A 20,584-nucleotide genomic window follows, 5' to 3' on the forward strand; every position below is an offset into this window, starting at 1 on the left:
CTTGGCTTCAACCCTCACCCACCTCCCCACAGAGCATAGAAATGTCACATTTGGCTACATAAAAACAGTGACCAGGCTACCGGGCTTACAGGAGTCTCTCTGCTCTGCTGAAAGAACAATGAATTGCATGATTAAGTGTGCCCCAGTGGTGGTTGTTCTTGTTCAGTCGCTCAGTCATGTCTGCCTCTCTGATCCCATGGACTGCAGCACACCAGGCTTCCCTGTCCTTCACTATTTCCCGGAGTTGGCTCAAACTCATGTCCATCAAGTCAGTGATGCCATCCAACCATCTCATCCTCTGTTGCCCCCTTCTCCTCTTGCCCTCAATCTGTCCCACCATCAGGGTCTTTTCCAACGAGTTGGCTCTTTGCATCAGGTGACCAAAGTATTGGAGCTTCAGCTTCAGCATCAGTCCGTCCAATGAATATTCAAGGCTGATTTCCTTTAAAACGGACTGGTTGGATCTCCCTGCAGTCCAAGGGATTCTCAAGAATCTTCTCCAACACCACAGTTCAAAAGCATCGACTCTTTGGCACTCAGTTGTCTTTACGGTCCAATTCTCATATCCATACACGACTCCTGGAAAAACCACAGCTTTGACTAGATGGACCTTTGTCAACAAAGTAATGTCTCTGCTTTTTAATATGCTGTCTAGATTTGTCATAGCTTTTCTTCCAAGGAGCAAGCGTCTTTTAATTTCATGACTGCAGTCACCATCTGCAGTGATTTTGGAGCCCAGGAAAATAAAACCTGCCACTGTTTCCATTTTTTCCCCATCTATTTGCCATGAAGTGATGGAAGCAGATGCCATGATTTTACTTTTTTGAATGTTTTTTTAAGCCAGCTTTTTCACTTTCCTCTTTAACCTTCATCAAGAGGTTCTTTAGTTCCTCTCTGCTTTCTGCCATTAGAGTGGTGTCATCTGCATATCTGAGGTTATTGATATTTCTCCCGGCAATCTTAATCCTAGCTTGAGCTTCATCCAGCCAGGCATTTCACATGATGTACCCTGCATAGAAATTCAACAAGCAAGATGACACTGTACAGCCTTGACGTACTCCTTTCCCAATTTTGAGCCCTAGTGATTAGGTGATCCTAGTACACTCTTCACATGCAGACTTCACACTGGGGCACATAATAAAAGGCTCATCTGCTCACTTTATTCTGACCGTGGTTCAATGCTTTTTAAACTTGTACTAAATGGAAGAACAGTGGTGAGTGCAGTGGTGGAAGACGAGAAGTGGAGGTCACACAGGGGAGACTACACTCTCCATGCTCTGTGTTCACAGGAGGAATGACAGCCAAGCCACACAACCTATTGCATCCACAATTTTCTAGCCTAGTGTGGTCAGCTTCCAGTTGTCCACTCTATGAACCCTGTATCTGCATCTCTAATCTACACATATTGCTAAGCTAGGCGAAAGAAACTCAGTCCATAGCAATAAATTTTGGGGAAAAAAATAGACTTGGAGTCTTGGAACTAGTTCTTCATCCTGCAGGATGCACCAGAAGTCAAGCCAGGAGACTGAATTTCAATGTCAGAAAATCTGGAATCAAGTCTTGATTTTATTGGCTACATGATGTTAGCTGATTCATTTCTTAGGTCGTTAGCCCCAGTTTCCTCATTTTATAAAGGTAGAGGGCTTCCCTTGTGGCTCAGTGGTAAAGAATCTGCCTGTCAGTGCAGGAGACACAGGTTCAATCCCTGGTCCGGGAAGATCCTATATGCCACAGAGCAACTAAGCTCGTGCACCACAACTATTAAGCCTCTGCTCTAGAGCCTGGGAACTGCAACTACTGAGCCCAGGTGCCATAATTACTGAAGCCCACAGACCCTAGAACTTATGTTCCACAATAAGGGAAGCCACCACAATGAGAAGCCTGTGCACTGCAACTAGAGTAGCCCCTACTTGCTACAACTAGAGAAAAGCCAGTGCAGCAACGAAGACCCAGCACAGTCAAAAATAAACAGTTTTTTTTAAAAAGGTAGATTACCACCCCAATCTCTCCAAATCCTGGTGACAACTCAGATGGATTAATTCACATAGAGCAGTTGGCTCACGGTTGACAAATACTGACTGTTCATTCCTTGGTTCCTCACCCTTCTTCCTTCCCGTGAAAAGCCCATGGGAGGACGGGGAGCGGACTGCCAGGAGGGGGCTGGCGGGACACTGAGATGTGGATTTTGCAGGCAGAAAGCTGCAGCTCTATTCTCTCACCCCTGCCCCTCCAGGCCCAAAGACAGGGCCACTTTGCTGTGTTCGCAGGGAAACCAGCTCCTTTCACACCATCTGGCTTTGGAAGTCAGAACCTAACAGGGGAGACGGGTCAGGCAAGGGCAGAGAATCCTGGGCTAAGACACGCAGCCAAGGCTGTGCTTCCTAGTGGGCTCTGCCCAGGGCCTCTCCTTTGCCAGGGGCTACATTCTGGATTTTCCCTCTCGTGGAGGCTCTCTCCAACACACCAGCCTGTTTGGCAATCAAACTCCCAGTGATGGGCTAGACTGTTGGTGGGTCACGCAGCTTGGATGTCATCCCAGACTCTGTGAAGTCTGGATGGATGGTCTGCCACAGCCACGATGTGGGGCATCTGATTCAACTGTAGAGAGGAGACATTTATATGCTTTGTCTCCTTTATTATTATTTTAAAAAATGAATATAATGTCACCACCAAAAAATGGAGCAGAAAACTGAAAAGTTTTCCGAGATAACCACTGTAAGTGAATTTTATCTGCAAGCATTTCAATTCTCCCTTGTTAAAAACTAAATTACTGCCACTCTAATTTCCCATAAACCATTTTCTTTCAATATAACAATGCATCTGACAAGTGGCTGCGATAGGAACATCCTGAGACAATCCAAGGCTACAGGTTCTGGAAGAACCCAAGCTCTGGAGGTGAAGGTGAAGCCTCTCTGAAGGGTGGTGCTGGCCACATCCACATATGTCCCAGGATCAAGTGTGACCTTCAGAGCCCAGTGCTAGTGAGGGGCACCGCATGCTGTCAGAAGCCAAACAGCTGCCCCTTTCTTGAACTCAAAAACTTAGCAGAGAGGAGGAGTAGAGATTGCAGCCTGCAGATTTCTGCAATCACAGGATAACAGGCAAAAAAACAGGTACAGAAAATGGACTTAAAGAAGCATCTCTCTACTTTGTTCCATTAATACATCCTGGGCATTTTTCTCCAATGGCAAGGCTTCTCAAGGGGTGTCCATTCTGCGTGCCTCTGCATTTTGCAAAGGGGTGGAGTGGGGTTCATAATGACTCCATATTGCTATGAACTAAAGTACTATCTAATTAGTACATTGAGCATTTAAACGACTTCTTTATGATGCATAATTGATAAAGTTTTGGGTACACAGCTCTGCTGAGTCACTTTAAAAGTTTCAAGGCCTCAGATGACAACTACGCTTTCTCCCGGCACTCGGCGTCCTGCCACGTGCTCTTTCGGGGACTATTCCACTAAAGAGGGTAGCAGTTCTGGGAGCTCGCAGGTTGGTGACTTTCAAAGCAAAAACAGCTGCCTCGCAGCTGCTGAGAAGCCAGGGCAAGTCCTTGTCTTCCCCCTGCCAACTCAGGAGGGAAAGACAGCAGCAGGTGTGGAAAGCAGCCCTCGTCCTCCAGGAGCTAACAGAGCAGAAAGGAGCGGCTGGTTGAAGTGCACCGCAGCAGGGGCAAGGGGAGGGCTCCCACGCGGCCGGTGCCTCCAGCCACAGAGTCAGGGGGATGTGAACAGCTGGCTGGGCTGCCTTCACCAGTCACAAGACTGCAGCACAGGCAGGCTGAGTAGACAGCAAACCTGAGCCCGGGGCAAGTTCATCTTTGAGGGCTGTGTGACCTTGCTGGTTGCTGCTGTTCAGTCACTGAATCGTGTCTGACTCTTTGCGACCCCATGGACTCCAGCACGCCAGGCTCCTCTGTTTGGAGTCTGCTCAACTCCCAGAGCTTGCTCATATTCATGTTCATTGAATCGGTGATGCCATCCAGCCATCTCATCTTCTGTTGTCCCCTTCTGCTCCTGCCCTCAATCTTTCTCAGCATCAGGGTCTTTTCCAATGAGTCGGCTCTTCACATCAGGTAGCCAAAGTACTGGAGCTTTAGCTTCAGCATCAGTCCTTCCAATGAATATTCAGGACTGATTTCCTTTAAGATGGACTGGTTGGATGTCCTTGCAGTCCGAGGGTCTCTCAAGAGTCTTCTCCAACACCACAATTCAAAATCATCAATTCTTTGGCGCTTAGCTTTCTTTATAGTCCAACTCGCATATCCATACATGACTACTGGAAAAACCACAGCTTTGACTAGATGGACCTTTGTATAGATTTGTCATAGCTTTTCTTCCCAGGAGCAAATGTCTTTTAATTTCATGACTGAAGTCACCAACTGCAGTGGTTTGGAGCCCAAGAAAATAAAGTTTGCCCCTGTTTCCACTTCAGTTTGCTAGGGCTGCTGTAAAACTGTCCTGCAGATGAAGTGGCTTAAACAACAGAAACTTACTTCCTCACAACTCTCGGGACTAGAAGTCTGAGATCAAGATGTCACCAGGGTCGGTCCCCTCTGAGGCCCCCCGCTTTCACTTGTACGTGACCACCTTCTCCTGTGTCTTCACACGATCTTTGCCCTCATAGGTCTGCATCCCAAGCCTTTTATTAGGCCACAAATCATTAGGGCCCAACTCATGACCTCTTTTTATATTAAGTATGTTTCCAAAGATCCTACAAATACAGTCACATTCAGGAGCCCACGAGGTTAGGATTTTCATGTTTGAATTTGGAGGGGAACAAAACTCAGCACAGGCTTCCCTTGTGACTCAGCTGGTAAAGAATCTGTCTGCAATGCAAGAGATCTGGGTTCGATCCCTGGGTTGGGAAGATCCCCTGGAGAAGGGAAAGGCTACCCACTCCAGTATTCTTGCCTAGAGAATTCCATGGACTGTACAGTCCATAAGATCGCAAAGAGTCAGACACGACTGAGCAACTTTCACTTCACTTGAAAACTCAGCACATAACAAAGGCCTTCTCTCCCTAGATTTCCTCTCACTTTGTTGTACGACCCTCACCTGAGCTTCTTCCTGTGCTTCGTCTGAATCCAAACACTAATTGGATGCTGTTGGGACTGACCATGAGAACTGATGGAGAAGGGAGACATTAGCTAGGCCAGTATGATTCCCCTTCTCTCAGGAACATAAACACTAAATCTGGAGAGGGCTGCACACTGGTCGTGGGAGGCGAGAGAACATGCATGAACAGGAGTTGGTGAACCACACAGGCTGAAGATGACTTCTGACCACACTTCTGGAAGCCTTTGAGCCACTGGGGACACAGCCACTCCTAGACCCAGTCACCCAGAGCAATACCCACACTGGAGTTTGGGTTCTGAGGCGTCTGAACAATTACACATGGATCCAGAAAATAAAACCCCTTGTTTGAGCTGATGTTGCTGTGTATCTACCTCTCACAATGGCAACAAAAGATACCTCCAGGATAGTACAGATATAATACAAAACATATATATATATAATTTTTAACTTTCTGGTTGCTGCTAAGTCGCTTCAGTCGTGTCCGACTCTGTGCGACCCCATAGACGGCAGCCCACCAGGCTCCACCGTCCTGGGGATTCTCCAGGCAAGAATACTGGAGTGGGTTGCCATTTCCTTCTCCAGTGCATGAAAGGGAAAAGTGAAAGTGAAGTCGCTCAATCGTGTCCGACTCTTAGTGACCCCATGGACTGTAGTCTACCAGGCTCCTCCATCCATGGGATTTTCCAGGCAAGAGGACTGGAGTGGGTTGCCATTGCCTTCTCCGAACATTCTGGTAGCCATACTAAAAAAATTTAAAAGAAGTCAGTAAAACTTAAATAAATATTTTATCTAACCCAGTAAGTTCAAAATACTATCATTTCAATATGTAATCAATATTAAAAAGGTTAATGAGAATGTATGCATGTATATTTATATAATGTCCACTCCAGGATTCTTGCCTGGAGAATCCCATGGACAGAGGGGCCTGGCAGGCTACAGTCCACGGGGTCACAAAGAGTCAGACACCACTGACTAAGCACAGCACATATATATAATGTATTATACACAGAGACATACATACATACACACACACTCTCTGGACTATGCAATTCTAAGGCACAATCCCAGCTGGGGCCTCCAACTCCACCAAGTACATAGGTAAAGCCATTACATGGATTGTTCAGGTCCTAAATTCAGCTTTTTCTTTATTGTCTCAATTGAGTGATTCTCTTTCTCTAGAATCCCATCTAGAGTGGAGCACAAGGATATATTTACTTAGGAGCTTACGGAGCACTCTTGCTTTTAGATTTGGAAATAAGAGAAATATTTAGATGATTTGCAGTCTGGGATAAAGTGCCAGGGATTCAGCATCATGTCAATTTATCCAGCTTGCACCATGGAGGTAGGGCAACCCTGGAAATATAGCATCCAGGTCTGTTTGTTAAGAAAGCTGTGACAGGACTTCCTTGGTGGTCCAGGGGTTAAGACTCTACACTTCCAAAGCAGGGGACACAGGTTTGATCCCTGGTTAGGGAAGTTCCACATGCCATGCAGTACAGCCAAAAAAAATAAAAATGAGGGAACCCTCCTACACTGTTAGTGGGAATGTAAATTGCCACAACCACTACAGAGAACAGTACGGAGGTTCCTCAAAAACTAAAGATCCACCGTATGACCCAGCAATCCCACTCCTGAGCATATACCTGGAGAAAGCCATAATTCAAAAAGATACATGCACTCCAATGTTCGTTGTAGCATCAAACTAAATGCCTATCAATGGAGGAAAGGACAAGGAAGATGTGGTACATATATACAAGGGAAAATTAGCCATAAAAAGTACCCAAACACTGTCATTTGCAGAGATGTGGATAGACCTAGAGACTATCATACGGAGTGAAGTCAGAAAAGCAAACATTGTATACTATCTATCTCTTATATGCGGAATCTAGAAAAATGTTAGAGATGAACCAAAGCAGAAAAGAGACACAGATGTAGAGAACAAACATATGGATACCAAGGAGTGAAGGGGGTTGGTGAGATGCATTGGGAGATCGGGAATGTCATATACACACTGCTAGGTATAAAACAGATAACTGATGAGAAACTACTGTATAGCACAAGGCACACCACTCAGTGCTCTGTGGTGACCTAATGGGAAGGAAATCTTAAAAAAAGTGGATATATGTATATGTATAACTGAGTCACTTTGCTGTATAGCAGAAACTAACAACATTGTAAGGCAAAAGCATGAAAGTGTTAGTTACTCAGTTGTGTCCAGCTCTTTTGCAACCCCATAGACTGCAGCTCTCCAGGTTCCTCATCCATGGAATTCTCCAGGCAAGAATACTGGAGTAGGTATTTTTCTCCCATGTCCTTCTCCAGGGGATCTTCCTGACCCAGGTATCAAACCCGGGTCTCTTGCATTGCAGGCAGATTCTTTACCGTCTGCACCACTAAGGCAACTATACTCCAATAAAAGTTAAAAATTAAAAAAGAAAATATCGGTATAGGGTAAAGAAAATTAAATAACATGTATTTGAGTCCTCAAAAATATTATTTACATATATTTTATTTCTTAATAAATTTTATCATAAAAAATAAAGTGCTAAGTTAAAAAGAAGAATAGCAGAAAGAACTCCTGTGTACCTTTTATCCAGATTCCCCAACTGATAGCATCCTTTAAAAATAAAAAGCAAGCCATGGCAGAGTGGACTCTGTTATCCTCTTTCCCATTACCGATGAGGACAATGAGGCTGAGAGGTGATGTGACTTATTGAAGGTCACTCGCTAGTGGGTAGTAAGAGCCAAGACTCAAACCAGTTCCCTCTAATTCCCAAAGTGGTACTGGTTCATGCTATCCAAGGTTCCAGGGACTTGGGTTTAAAAATAAGTGTTTTAGAAAACAAAATCTATGGTAAAGTGGGAAGTGGTGTTGTTATTGGCGTAGTAGCAGATCCTAAGCTCAAGCACTTTGTCCATGGGATACCCTTCTACCTCACAATGAACAAGTGATCCCGGCACTGGGAGAAACTCTGATTCCTTCACCCTCCTGCTCTGCTAAGAAGCCTGGGGTCAGGCCAGCCTGGACTTCGCTGGCCAAGGTGTTGAGTGGGAAGCCAAAGCTATTCCCCTTGATGGGCGGAGCCAGATGAGTAAGATGGTGTCTGTCACAGCACAGAGTGTCTGGGAATGATGGTGCCCTCCCAAGCTCTGGGATCTGCCCTCTGGATGCCACAGCACCTGTGCGACAATCCTCCTCCCCCTCCAGTCTCTGGAACTGCTCTGGTCTTAGACCCAGCCCAGGTCTCCTGATCCCTCAAATGTGTTAATAGACTCACCTGTGTGGGTCTGAGTTTAATTATACTTGTCTGGCAAGGGATTTGGGGAGATTTAATTTAAGGCTGGTGTTGAATGCTTTTAAATTATGTTAAATTTTCTGAGGCACCCAGGTGCAACACACATCTTTTATAAATTACAGAGCAAATGCTGTGGAGGTTGGGTACACAGAAGGGCCAAGGATCAGAACAGATCCCCAAAGGATGAGATATATTTCTGGCAACAAGGAAGAGCTTAACGCACACCTCTCATTATTGTTAATGGGAGCTGAGTGTTCAGCTCATTCTCCAGACGCCCGCACCATGCAAATTTAGCTCTTGGAATTCAGTTGCTCACAGCTCCCTGCCCACCCAGTAGCACTGAGCCCTGGTGAAATGTGTGTCAAGTTCTTCAAAACAATTATTGCTGCTAGAGGAAAAATGATCAGCCAAGTACTCCGATGTTAACACTCCTCAGAGCTGGAAATGGAAATGAATTCTGGAAATGTTTGCATTCTGTTTAAAATGAATCTGCAGACATCTCGGAGGCTGTGTGTAAAAATGGGAGGAAGGATTTTTAACAGATGATAATGAGTTTAGGAGGGAGCTGGCAAGGTCTAGAGGCCAGAGCAATGATCTGCGGGTCACACTCGTAGAGTTTTTGCCGTGGCTCTGCTGTGTGACCTTGGGTGAGGTACTTAACCTCTCTGGTCTCCTTTTTAGGAGTCTAACTCACAAAGGTGTTCAGACCAATGATATATGTTAGAATCTAAATAATGATGCAAATCACTGGGAAGAGTGCTTGAAGACTCACCAGGTGTGATTGAAATCCTCCCAAATGAGCAAGGCAGCAAGAAATCGGAATGAACCCTCCTGTGCAATGGTGGGCCCCCTTCACTCCTGGGGCCACGGTGGCCCAGATCCTACTTATCCCTGGACAGAGAGATGATTTGGGGGAAGAGCCCAAGGATGGGACTGGAGACCTCTCTACCAAGAAAAAACTCAGCGACTCCAAGGCATGGACAGGATATATATTTTTAATTTTATTTATTTATTTGGCTGCACTGTGTCTTAGTTGCAGCACATGGGATCTTTAATTATAGCATGTAAACTCTTTTAGTAGTAGCATGTGGGATCCAGTTCCCTGACCAGGGATCAAACCTGGGCTCCTGCACTGGAAGCACAGAATCTTAGCCACTGAACCACCAGGGAAGTTCCTGGACAGGAAATTAACAGGGGGCTCTTTATGTCTCAGTTTTGGTTAAGATCCCAGAGGCAGAGAAGTATCAGAGAACACTAGGAGTCAAAGAAGCCCCAGTCCAAAATGGGGTGCTTGACCATTACACAGGCCATTGTGAAGATGTGTCCACCAGCTGTCATCTGCCTGGAGGACTCCAGAGGGTTGAGGTGAAGGAAGCTTCCGGATTTTCTTTCGAGAGGCATGAGAGTATGCCCTGAGTCTGCAAGTCTCCATCCTACATTGGGGTTATGAAGGAGGGCTGAGGCTTTCCCCTTTTCAATTCAACTGATAACAGTTTCAAAAGAATCACTTGGAGAATCTGATCTGTGTCCCCTGGAATGCTTGGGGGACAGAGGCTAAGTCTGACTCACTCCTCAAGAAGTCCACAGGCAGAGGCTTGCTGAAGCAGCCTGGTGGTGGAGCAGAGAGGGATCCTGAAAACTGACTATACATCCACAATGGCCATCTCTCCAGGATGAGATATGGGACCACAGGAAGGGACCTGGCCTAGCAAAACATCTTAGACCCTGCCCATATGGGCCACCTGGAAGGAAAGTGGACCCAACAGGGTCAGTGGACTACAGGGGCTGAAGGAGAAAAGGTGATACCCATGGCAGTTGAAGGCTCCCAAGAATGTCCCCCCATCAACCCCATATAGGCCCTGCTGGGAACCTGTCTAACCAAGAGGCAACAGCATGGATTATAGCAACACCAGCCAAATACGAGTTTTCCTACCCCCATCTCTGCTCTCTCCACCCTCTCCAGGCTCTGGAGGAGCCAGAAGCAGCCTGGTAAAGTGAAGAGGAGGCGAACAGGATGGTGGGGATGGAAGAGAATCCAGCCAACCTTCATCCATCTCCCACGGCTTAAACCTAAGCTGGGAGGACAGAGCTTTCCTTTTTCAGTCAAGTTTGGTTTTAATTATTACAGCAGACTGGGTACCTTTAATTACTGAACTGTAACTATTCTTAAAACGACTAGAATTTTTGTGTGTGTGGCCTCACCATGTCGCTTGCAGAATTTCAGTTCCCCAACCAGGTACTGAACTCAGGCCATGGCAGTGAAAGCATAGAGTCCTAACCACTGGACCAGTCAGGGAATTCCCAAGAAATTTTATCATGGATGGATAAAAGTTAGTACAGAGAATGGATATGGAGAGTCAACAATGACAAAGGGCTGGTGCTGAAACTAAAGCTCCAATACTTAAGTCACCTGATGCAAAGAGCAGACTCACTGGAAAAGACCCTGATGCTGGGAAAGATTAAGGGCAGGAGAAGAAGGGGGTGACAGAGGACGAGATGGTTAGATGGCATCATCGACTCAATGGATGTGAGTCTGAGCAAACTCCAGGAGGTGGTGAAGGACAGAGGAACCTGGTGTGTTGCAGTCCATGGGGTTGCAAAGAGTCGGACACGACTGAGTGACTGAACAACAACAAAATTGTTTTCTACCTGCACCCCCCCAAGTTTGGGTCAGTCAGTGTGCCAGTTACACACATTGCAGGGACAGCTGTGTGCTTGCAATGGTTGTCACCCTCTGGTCAGGTCTGACTTGGTGGGAGTGGTCAGCTCATTCAGCAGCCCAGCAGGGCAGATGAGACGGCCAGTGACACGATGCAGCCACTGCTCCCTGGAGCCAGAGCTTAGAAAGGTTTAGGGGTACACTGACTCTTCCCAGTCCCCAAATGTTTAGTTGGTGTCCCAGAATAAATACATGTCCAAAGGTGCTTCACCATCTCTATAATGGATATTTGAGTCATTAAAGCATGTGTGCTTAGTTGCTTCAGTCGTGTCCGACTCTGTGCAAACCTATGGACTATAGCCCACCAGGCTCCTCCGTCCATGGGATTCTCCAGGCAAGAATACTGGAGAGGGTTTCTGTGCCCTCCTCCAGGGGATCTTCCCAACCCAGGGATAGAACCTTCAATGTTTACATCTCCTGCTTTGGCAGGTAGGGAATCTCATTTCATTTAATTTTATCAATTGTACAGTAAAGCCCAGAGAGGTTAAGGCCTTTGCTAAAATCACTGTTCTTTTGGTTGCAAATGACAAAAACCAAGCCGGGAAGGATGGAAAGGACAGGAGGGAATGAGGGAAAAGAAAAAGGCAAATATGTGGAACATTTATTAGCTTTTGTATGTGAGGCATTATTGGTACAGGTAAGGCTGTATCTGGGGCTTCCCTGGTGGCTCAGATGGTAAAGAATCTGCCTGCAATGTGGAAGATCCAGGTTCAATCCCTGGGTGGGAAAGGTCTCCTGGAGAAGGGCTTGGCGACCTCCTCCAGTATTCTTGCCTAGAGGATTCCATGGACAGAGGAGCCTGGTAGGCTATAGTCCATAGCAAAGAGTCAGACACGACAGAGTGACTAACACTTCCACTTTCAAGGCTGTATCTGGGTGCTCAGTTAACATTATCCCAAACATGTATGTTTTTTCCATTTCTTGGCAATGCATTTGCTTTCCTGTGAACAAAGATGGCCACCAGTAGCTCTAGTATTCTACCAACTGGGCAATCCCAGTGAAAAAGAGTAGTTCTAGCAGACATCACAGCTTGAATTTCATTGACCTGGTTTAAATCGCATGCCCAATGCTGAACTAATCACCATAAGTCTGAATGTCCTGGCCTAGAACATTCCTTGGGGCTGGGATTGGGATCAGTCCCAGGGAAAACATGGCGAGTGAGTGAGAAAGAGCTGCTGGTACTTCAAGACGAGGACATGGGTGATGGGCAGGCAAAAACAACAGATGTTCACTCTGGACAGAGAGCCAGTAAGTAAATGGCAAAGCAGGGATCAGAACGTACATGTTTTGATTCCTAAACCAAAGATTTTTGCTGGCCCAAAGAAATTTCACTGAAATTTGTATTTTTTATAAATTTATATTATTTATAAAAAGTGACCTTTTTTATTTTATTCGCTAGTATTAATAGGTAAATTTGGGGTCCAAAGACTCAATTTATCCTGCATAAAGGACCTGTTAAAAATACACCCATGTAAACAATATCATTTCACATACAAGACAGCACTGGCCTCACTGTATTAGTATTGTTCCAGAAAATAAGTTGTCCTCTAATTGACTCTGACACTTGAGAAAGCTCTAATTTGATAAACTCCTGATTCAGGATTACAAAGCACTGTTGCTTTCACAGGCGTGAGACAAAATTTAGAGCAACCTGACAACAGAGCCAAATGTATTCTTCAGTGCTCTCGGGAGTTCTGTCAACCCATCACCATGAAGTCCAAAAGTGAAGAGATGAATATGGCTTGTGGAAGGGACAGAGTTGTTAATTTGTCAGATGAGATCAAGAGCACAAATAGGATGTCTAATGGGAAGTCTGGGGTTTTCTTTTGTTTATATTTACCCGTACATAAGAAAAGGAAGCTTTTTTTTTTTTTTTTTTGCATAGAAACAACACCTAGACTATTTTTAATCCTTATCTTTGCTACACAGAAGTTCAGAAGCGTCAATTAAATGAGTGGATTAAATAAGTGGATTCTGGCTGGAGTTCAGGCAAGCCACTAATTCTAAACACGCGATGCTTTACCTGAAGCACGGAGGCACAGAAATGGGAGAAGGTGGGCCATGGAGTGGTATTTCCATCATCTCTCAGTGACTCCTTTCTTCCTGAATGTTAAACTTGGGACTGGAAGTCCAGACCCTGCTGTGCCACGACCTGAGATGAAATGAGAGGGAGCTGAGAGCTGGAAGGTCCCTATGTCCAGAGTGCCTTCAAGGCCCTGAATGTCAGCTATGACATCTGAAGCAGACAAACCGAAGATGGTTTGTGTTATTTAAGAGCCTGGACATCCGTGGATACAATTTTTGATGCACTTAAATCAGAGACTTCCCTGGTGGTCAGTTGGCTCATATTCCATACTCCCAATGCAGGAAACCTAGGTTTGGTCCCTGGTTGGGGAACTAACGTCCCTGGTTGCTCTAGCTAAGAGTTGGCACGCCGCAACAAAGATCGAAGACCCCACGTACCACAACTAAGACCCGATACAGCCAAATAAGTAAGTACATAAATAAATATTAAAAAATAAAATAAAGTAAATCATTGCATGCACACAAAATTCCTGAGAAAGATGGGTGCCCCCTGATTTCCCCAAGAAGAAACCTGCCCCTTAGAGGGGTGCGTGCTCGCTAAGTCGCTTCAGTCCTGTTCCACTCTTTGTGACCCTATGGACTGTAGCCCGCCAGGCTCTTCTGTCCATGGGATTCTCCAGGCAAGAATGCTGGAGTAGGTTGCCAAGCCCTCCTCCAGGGGATCTTCTCCATCCAGAGATCAAACCAGCATTTCTTAAGTCTCCTGCATTGGTGGCTGGGTTCTTTACCACTAATGCCACTAGGGAAGCCCCCCTAGACAGGTAAGTGGTACAAACATGTGGTCTCTCAGTTACCAATTCATGCAACAGGCTGGCCTAAGGCCAAGTGTTCAGTGAAGGCCACTTTAAAGTTTAATCAACTTTCATCTGTCCATCTATATGTCCATCCAGCTAACGAATCTTCCCAAGTTCCCATGTATGCCAATCTGTGCACGTGAGACCTGATCTCCAACATCTGGAAGTATCAAGCATCAGGGAAGCACATACTGAACAGCAAATGGTTCCCAGGGTGCTGAGGATGGCAGGAGTGCAGGGCCAGGGGCGTGCCCACGCCTCTGGGTCCTGCTTTCCAGAACCACTACTGCCCCAGGTGTGGGGCTCAAAGAGGGTCACAGCCAACGGGGGACAACAGTTGGAAGGAGGGGGCTGCCCCAACACAGAAGGCAGGCTTTGTGCTGGCCCTGAGTGGAAACTCTGCCTGGCTTTCAGATGGCTTTCCTATCATTTATCTTCTTATCAAAAGGTTTAATCACTTCCTGCTCTCCTGCCTGTCTGGGAATAATGAGCTTATTCTCTCCTGACCAATACAATGCACAATAGAAACAGTTCAGAGACTCCTCTGCCTTCTAAAATGAATGTTTTTATTGTATGCCCATCATCAGAGTCACAGTAAAAGGCATGTTTAAAGAAGAAAAATAAATCTCAGGAATCCCATGCATGGCTCTTGCAACATTACCTGCTGCCCTTTGTAAAGATGAATTTTACGGGAAAATTAGTTGTCATGTCATTTCCCCCCAAAGTTGAATATATTTTGACGTGTGAGAGGGGCCTCTGGCTTCTGGAGAAGAAAGCAGGCTCTTTCAGGACTGTCCGCCTTTCTGTCCGGAATGAGAAAGTGCTTAGAAACTGTTAACTAACCATGGTGGTTTTTGTGCAGAGTTGGGGTGCTTAAGTCTTGTTCTGGAAACAGTTAAAAATCCAACATTACACTCCTGGATGACAAGGTCTACCTCATATACCTTGATGCCTCAGTTAGCTCACCCCCTAAACAAAGCCCCTTTCTGTGAAGTCAGACATAATAAATACAGCCGAAGCAGCATGGAGCCAGAGCTGCTATGAGAGATGGAGGCTCCCGGGACCCCTTTGGCCCCTCCTGTACAGAACCATCAAGTCTTTGATATGATTCTGGCTTTCCAGATTCCTTCCTCTGTTCTCTCTCCCAGGTCAAAGCCGGGCCCTCATTCTCTCTCCACCATCAAAAGATGAACCAGTCGTTGCATCCTGTGAAAGAATTCATCACTGACACTGTGGCTTCAACGGTGTTTAACCTTTTCTCTAATTGTATAATCAAGGTGCATTTTAGGCACTTTAAAGTGGGTGAAGGGACTTCTCAAGGTGGCAGAGTGGTAAATAATCCACCTGCCAATGCAGGGAACACAAGAGACACAGGTTCGATCCCTGGTTTAGGAAGATTCCCTGGAGAAGGAAATGGCAACCCACTCCAGTATTCTTGCCTGGAAAATTCCATGGACATAGGAGCCTGGTGCGCTACAGTCCAGGGGGTCGCAAAGAGCTGGACACAACTTAGCGACTGAGCACACACACACAAGTGGGTGAAGAGGTATTAGGGGATGGAGCTGATGGGCCCTAAAAGAACTCAACAGCCTTATGACCCAAAATGTGGTCCCAGGACCAGCAGAATCTGCATCCTCTGGGAGTTTGTTAGGAACGCAGATGCTCAGGCTCCAGCAGCTGAATTGGATGGAAATATACACTGTAACCAGACCCCCAGGTGGTGCTGATGACACTGATCAGCGACCACTGTTTGAGAACTACTACCTAAGAACCAGTCAGGGAATCAACACCCCTTGAGTTTCCCCTGGGGTGTTTTCCAGTGGGGGTTGAAGAGGCAGATAATGAGCTCTCATTTCCTTGCTGACAGAGGTGACCAACCAGCAGGGCACTACACTTGGGGTGGAAAACTCACTTCCCATTCATTGCTATCAGCTGTCACCCAGATCCAGCCTCTCCTGCATCCCACATCCCCTGCACCTCCCCTCACACTGCTCAGGCCTGCCTCTCTGCCTACAGGATTTCCAGCCTAAATTGTCAGGCACACAGGAGAGGGTCCCAGTTAATTATCACTACATAATTGCAGAAAATTCAAACCAGGTGATATAAAGTAGTATGGACTTAACAGTCTCATGTTACATACAAATCAGAATATGAATCCCCCCAAAAAAAATCCATCAAGAACTGCATAATTTTAAGACCAGCAGAGGTCCTTGGAAACCATTTGCATTTTTCCCACATGTCAGGCCACAGAAATGTCTGCCATGCTTTTTCAAGATCTGTAATCTGTGAAACTTCTTAATGTTTATATATATATGAAAGAGTCTGTTAGTATATTGGTGACTATTTTGCTAATATTAATCATTACTGATAGAATTTATTATCTTAAGAAAATCTAATATAGAAGTACCACTTAAAAGAGCCCTGAATGGGGATGTTAGTGGGGGCTGATATTAGGGGCCCCCAAATCAAAATCTTGGCAAGAGAAGTTAGATGTGGCAAAATGCCATGATGAAACCCATCTATCCATACACTCTGACATGCTGTTAATGCAAGAAAAGGCTCTGCCAAATATTAAAGATAATGCTGGGGGTGGAGAGGCAGCTTGAAAGCGAGAGGACAACATAGTAATTACAGATTTATGTGCTTCTGGAACACAGCCCCCTGACTTCACATTTGCTGCTATGGGAAAAGTTGTCTTGAATTATGCAGGATCTTCATAAAAGCATGGGATGCATAAAATGTGACCATGACATATATGAGAATATTTCACTCCTCAGGCCCCTGAAGCCAAAAATGTATCCTGATGTGTCTAATGCGATTTCTCTCCTAGGTTCTAGAACCCATCTCCTCTGCTGGGAGAGGGGCCTCACAGTCTCCATCTGTCCCCTGGGAGCCCCCTCCACCCACCCACACACCCACACCCACACACCCACACCCACACACTGTATCGCACATAGTAGACATCCAATAACACACTAATTGCCAACAAGAAAGTTGGTTTGTAATTCATTCTTTGCTGTTGTTTTTTAATCCAGGCTGATAATACTTTTGAGTTCCAGCCTTGAGCAGGACTCCTGTCTGTTCGGCCAGATGGGTGTTTTAATGGTGCCTCAGTTTCCCATCTTTGCAAAGAGATTGGCCCCCGGCTGAAAGTCGTTGCTTGGAGAGAGCTGTATGAAGGATACAGATGGTGCCCTTCAGAAGCAAGGAGGGCAGGGGCCTCAGTTGTGTCTCCAGCAGTGAGAAAGGGTGTATAAGTCCACCCACACTTCTGTGCCCACTCTCGTCCCAGGGATGGGGGGAGGGCATCACAGGTAGACACAGTCACTCCATCCTTTCTCCCCCTGTGAGACATGTACTTGTCTCTCCAGCAGTGGATACACAGGGCTGGAATTCAGGAGACAGGGTGGATCTGCTCTGCTCTGGGGTCTCTTCTGGAAGTGGCAAGTTGAAATTGTGAGTGATGAGCTCTGAGTATTAAGAGGAAACAGCTGGTGGAGGCTGAAGGTGGTAGACACTGCCTCAGGGGTCAAGAGGGGGAAGAGTAAGAGGTAATCTGGGAGGTGGGGTGACAGCAGCCCGCATGGGACAGCCTTTCTGCTGCTCTTGTGCAAACTCCTCCTCCGTCCCCACCCCGAAAGGAGCGCCAAGAAGCCAACGGAGAAGTATGGATTTGAACCACATGAAACTGCCATTTCTAGGTACAAAATGGTTGACTGTTGGCAACTTCATACAATTTAATCTAAAATTACCTGATGGAAAGGTTTGAGAGGGAGAACATGGGTTGTTCTTGTTCAGTCGCTCAGTTGTGTCCGACTCTTTGTGACCTCATGGACTGCAGCACACCAGGCTTCCCCGTCCTTCACCATCTCCTGGAGCTTGCTCAAACTCATGTCCATTGAGTCGGTGATGCCATCCAACCATCTCGTCCTCCATCATCCCCTTCTCCTCCTGCCCTCAATCTTTTTCAGCATCAGGGTCTTTTCTAAGGAGTAAGCTCTTTCCATCAGGTGGCCAAAGTATTGGAGCTTCAGCATCAGTCCTTCCAATGAATATTCAGGACTGATTTCCTTTAGGATGGACTGGTTTGATCTCCTTGCAGTACAAGAGACTCTCAAGAGTCTCCCTGAGAGTCTTGAACCACAGTTCAAAGGCAGCCAATTCTTTGGCACTCAGCTTTCTTTATAGTCCAACTCTCACATCCATATATGACTACTGGGAAACCATAGCTTTGACTATACAGATCTTTGTCCGTAAGTAATGTCTCTGCTTTTTAATATGCTATCTGTGTTTGTCATAGCTTTTCTTCCAAGGGGCAAGCATCTTTTAGTTTCATGACTGCAGTCACCATCTGCAATGATTTTGGAGCCCAAGAAAATAGTCTGTCACTGCTGCCATTTTTTCCCCATCTATTTGCCATGAAGTGATGGGACTGGATGCCATTTTCACTCTCTTCCTTCATCAAGAGGCTCTTTAGTTTCTCTTCACTTTCTGCCATAAGGGTGGTGTCATCTGCATATCTGAGGTTATTGATATTTCTCCCTGCAATCTTGATTCCAGCTTGTGCTTCATCCAGCCCAGCATTTCACATGATGTACTGTGCATAGATGTTAAATAAGCAGGGTGACAATATACAGCCTTGACGTACTCCTTTCCCAATTTGGAACCAGTTCATTTTTCCAGGTCTGGTTCTAACTGTTGCTTCTTGACCTGCATACAGATTTCGCAGGAGGTACATAAGGTGGTCTGGTATTCCCATCTCGTGAAGAATTTTCCAGTTTGTTGTGATCCATACAGTCAAAGGCTTTAGCATAGTCAAAGAAGCAGAGGTAGATGTTTTTCTGGAATTCTCTTGCTTTTTCTATGATCCAACGGATGTTGGCAATTTGATCTCTGGTTCCTCTGCCTTTTCTAAATCCAGCTTGAACATCTAGAAGCTCTTGGTTCACATACTGTTGAAGCCTAGCTTGGTGAATTTTGAGCATTACTTTGCTAGCATGTGAGATGAGTGCAATTGTGCAGTAGTTTGAACATTCTTTGGCATTGCTTTTCTTTGAGATTAGAATGAAAACTGATCTTTTCCAGTCCTGTAGCCACTGCTGGGTTTTGCAAGTTTGCTGGCATATTGAGTGCAGCACTTTCACAACATCATCTTTTAAGATTTGAAATAGCTCAGCTGGAATTCTGTCACCTTCACTAGCTTTGTTCATAGTGATGCCTTCTAAGGCCCACTTGACTTCGCACTCCAGGATGTCTAGCTCTAAGTGAGTGATCACACCATCATGCTTATCCAGGTCATTAAGATCTTTTTTGTATAATTCTTCTGTATATTCTTGTCACTTCTTCTAAGTATCTTCTGCTTCTATTAGGTCCATACCGTTTCCGTCATTTATTGTGACCATCTTTGCATGAAATGTTCCCTTGGTATCTCTGATTTTCTTGAAGAGATATCTAGTCTTTCCCATTCAACTGTTTTCCTCTATTTCTTTGCATTGTTCACTTAGGAAGGCTCTCTTATCTCTCCTTGCTATTCTTTGGAACTCTGCATTCAGATGTGTATGTCTTTCCTTTTGTCCTTTGCCTTTCAATTCTCTTCTTTCTCAGCTATTTGTAAGGCCTCTTCAGACAACCATTTTGCCTTTTCGCATTTCTTTTTCTTGGGGATGCTTTTGATGACTGCCTCCTGTTATGAACCTCTGTCCATAGTTCTTCAGGCACTCTGTCTATCAGACCTAATCCCTTGAATCTACTTGTCACTTCAACTGTATAACCAAAAGAGATTTGATTTAGGTCATACCTGAATGGCCTAGTAGTTTTCCCTACTTTGCTCAATTTAAATCTGAATTTTGCAATAAGGACTTCATGATCTGAGCCACAGTCAGTTCCTGGTCTTGTTTTTGCTGACTCTATAGAGCTTCTCCATCTTCGGCTGCAAAGAATATAGTCAATCTGATTTCGGTGTTGACCATCTGGTGATGTCCATGTGTAGAGTCTTCTCTTGTGTTGTTGGAAGAGGGTGTTTGCTATGACCAGTGCATTCTCTTGGCAAAACTCTGTTAGCCGTTGCTCTGCTTCATTTTGTACTCCAAGGCCAAATTTGCCTATTACTCCAGGTATCGCTTGGCTTCCTACTTTTGCATTCCAGTCTACTATGATGAAAAGAACATTTTTTTTTGGCGTTAGTTCTAGAAGGTCTTGTAGGTCTTCAGAGAACTGTACAGCTTCTTCAGCATTACTGGTTGGGGCACAGACTTGGATTACTGTGATAATGAATGGTTTGCCTTGGAAACGAACAGAGATCATTCTGTCGTTTTTGAGATTGCACCCAAGTACTGCATTTCAGATTCTTTTGTTGACTATGAGGGCTACTTCATTTCTTCTAAGGGATTCTTGCCCACCGTAACAGAGAGAATGGTCATCTGATTTAAATTCGCCCATCCTTGTTCATTTTAGTTCACTGATTCCTAAAATGTCAATGTTTACTTTTGCCATCTTCTGTTTGAACACTTTCAATTTACCTTGATTCATGGACCTAACATTCCAGGTTCCTATGCCATACTGTTCTTTATAGAATCGGACTTTGCTTTCACCACCAGACAATCCACAACTGAGC

The sequence above is a fragment of the Giraffa tippelskirchi genome, chromosome 6, assembly GCF_054371585.1.
Source record: "Giraffa tippelskirchi isolate mGirTip1 chromosome 6, T2T-mGirTip1v1.2.pri, whole genome shotgun sequence".
Lineage (NCBI taxonomy): Eukaryota > Metazoa > Chordata > Mammalia > Artiodactyla > Giraffidae > Giraffa > Giraffa tippelskirchi.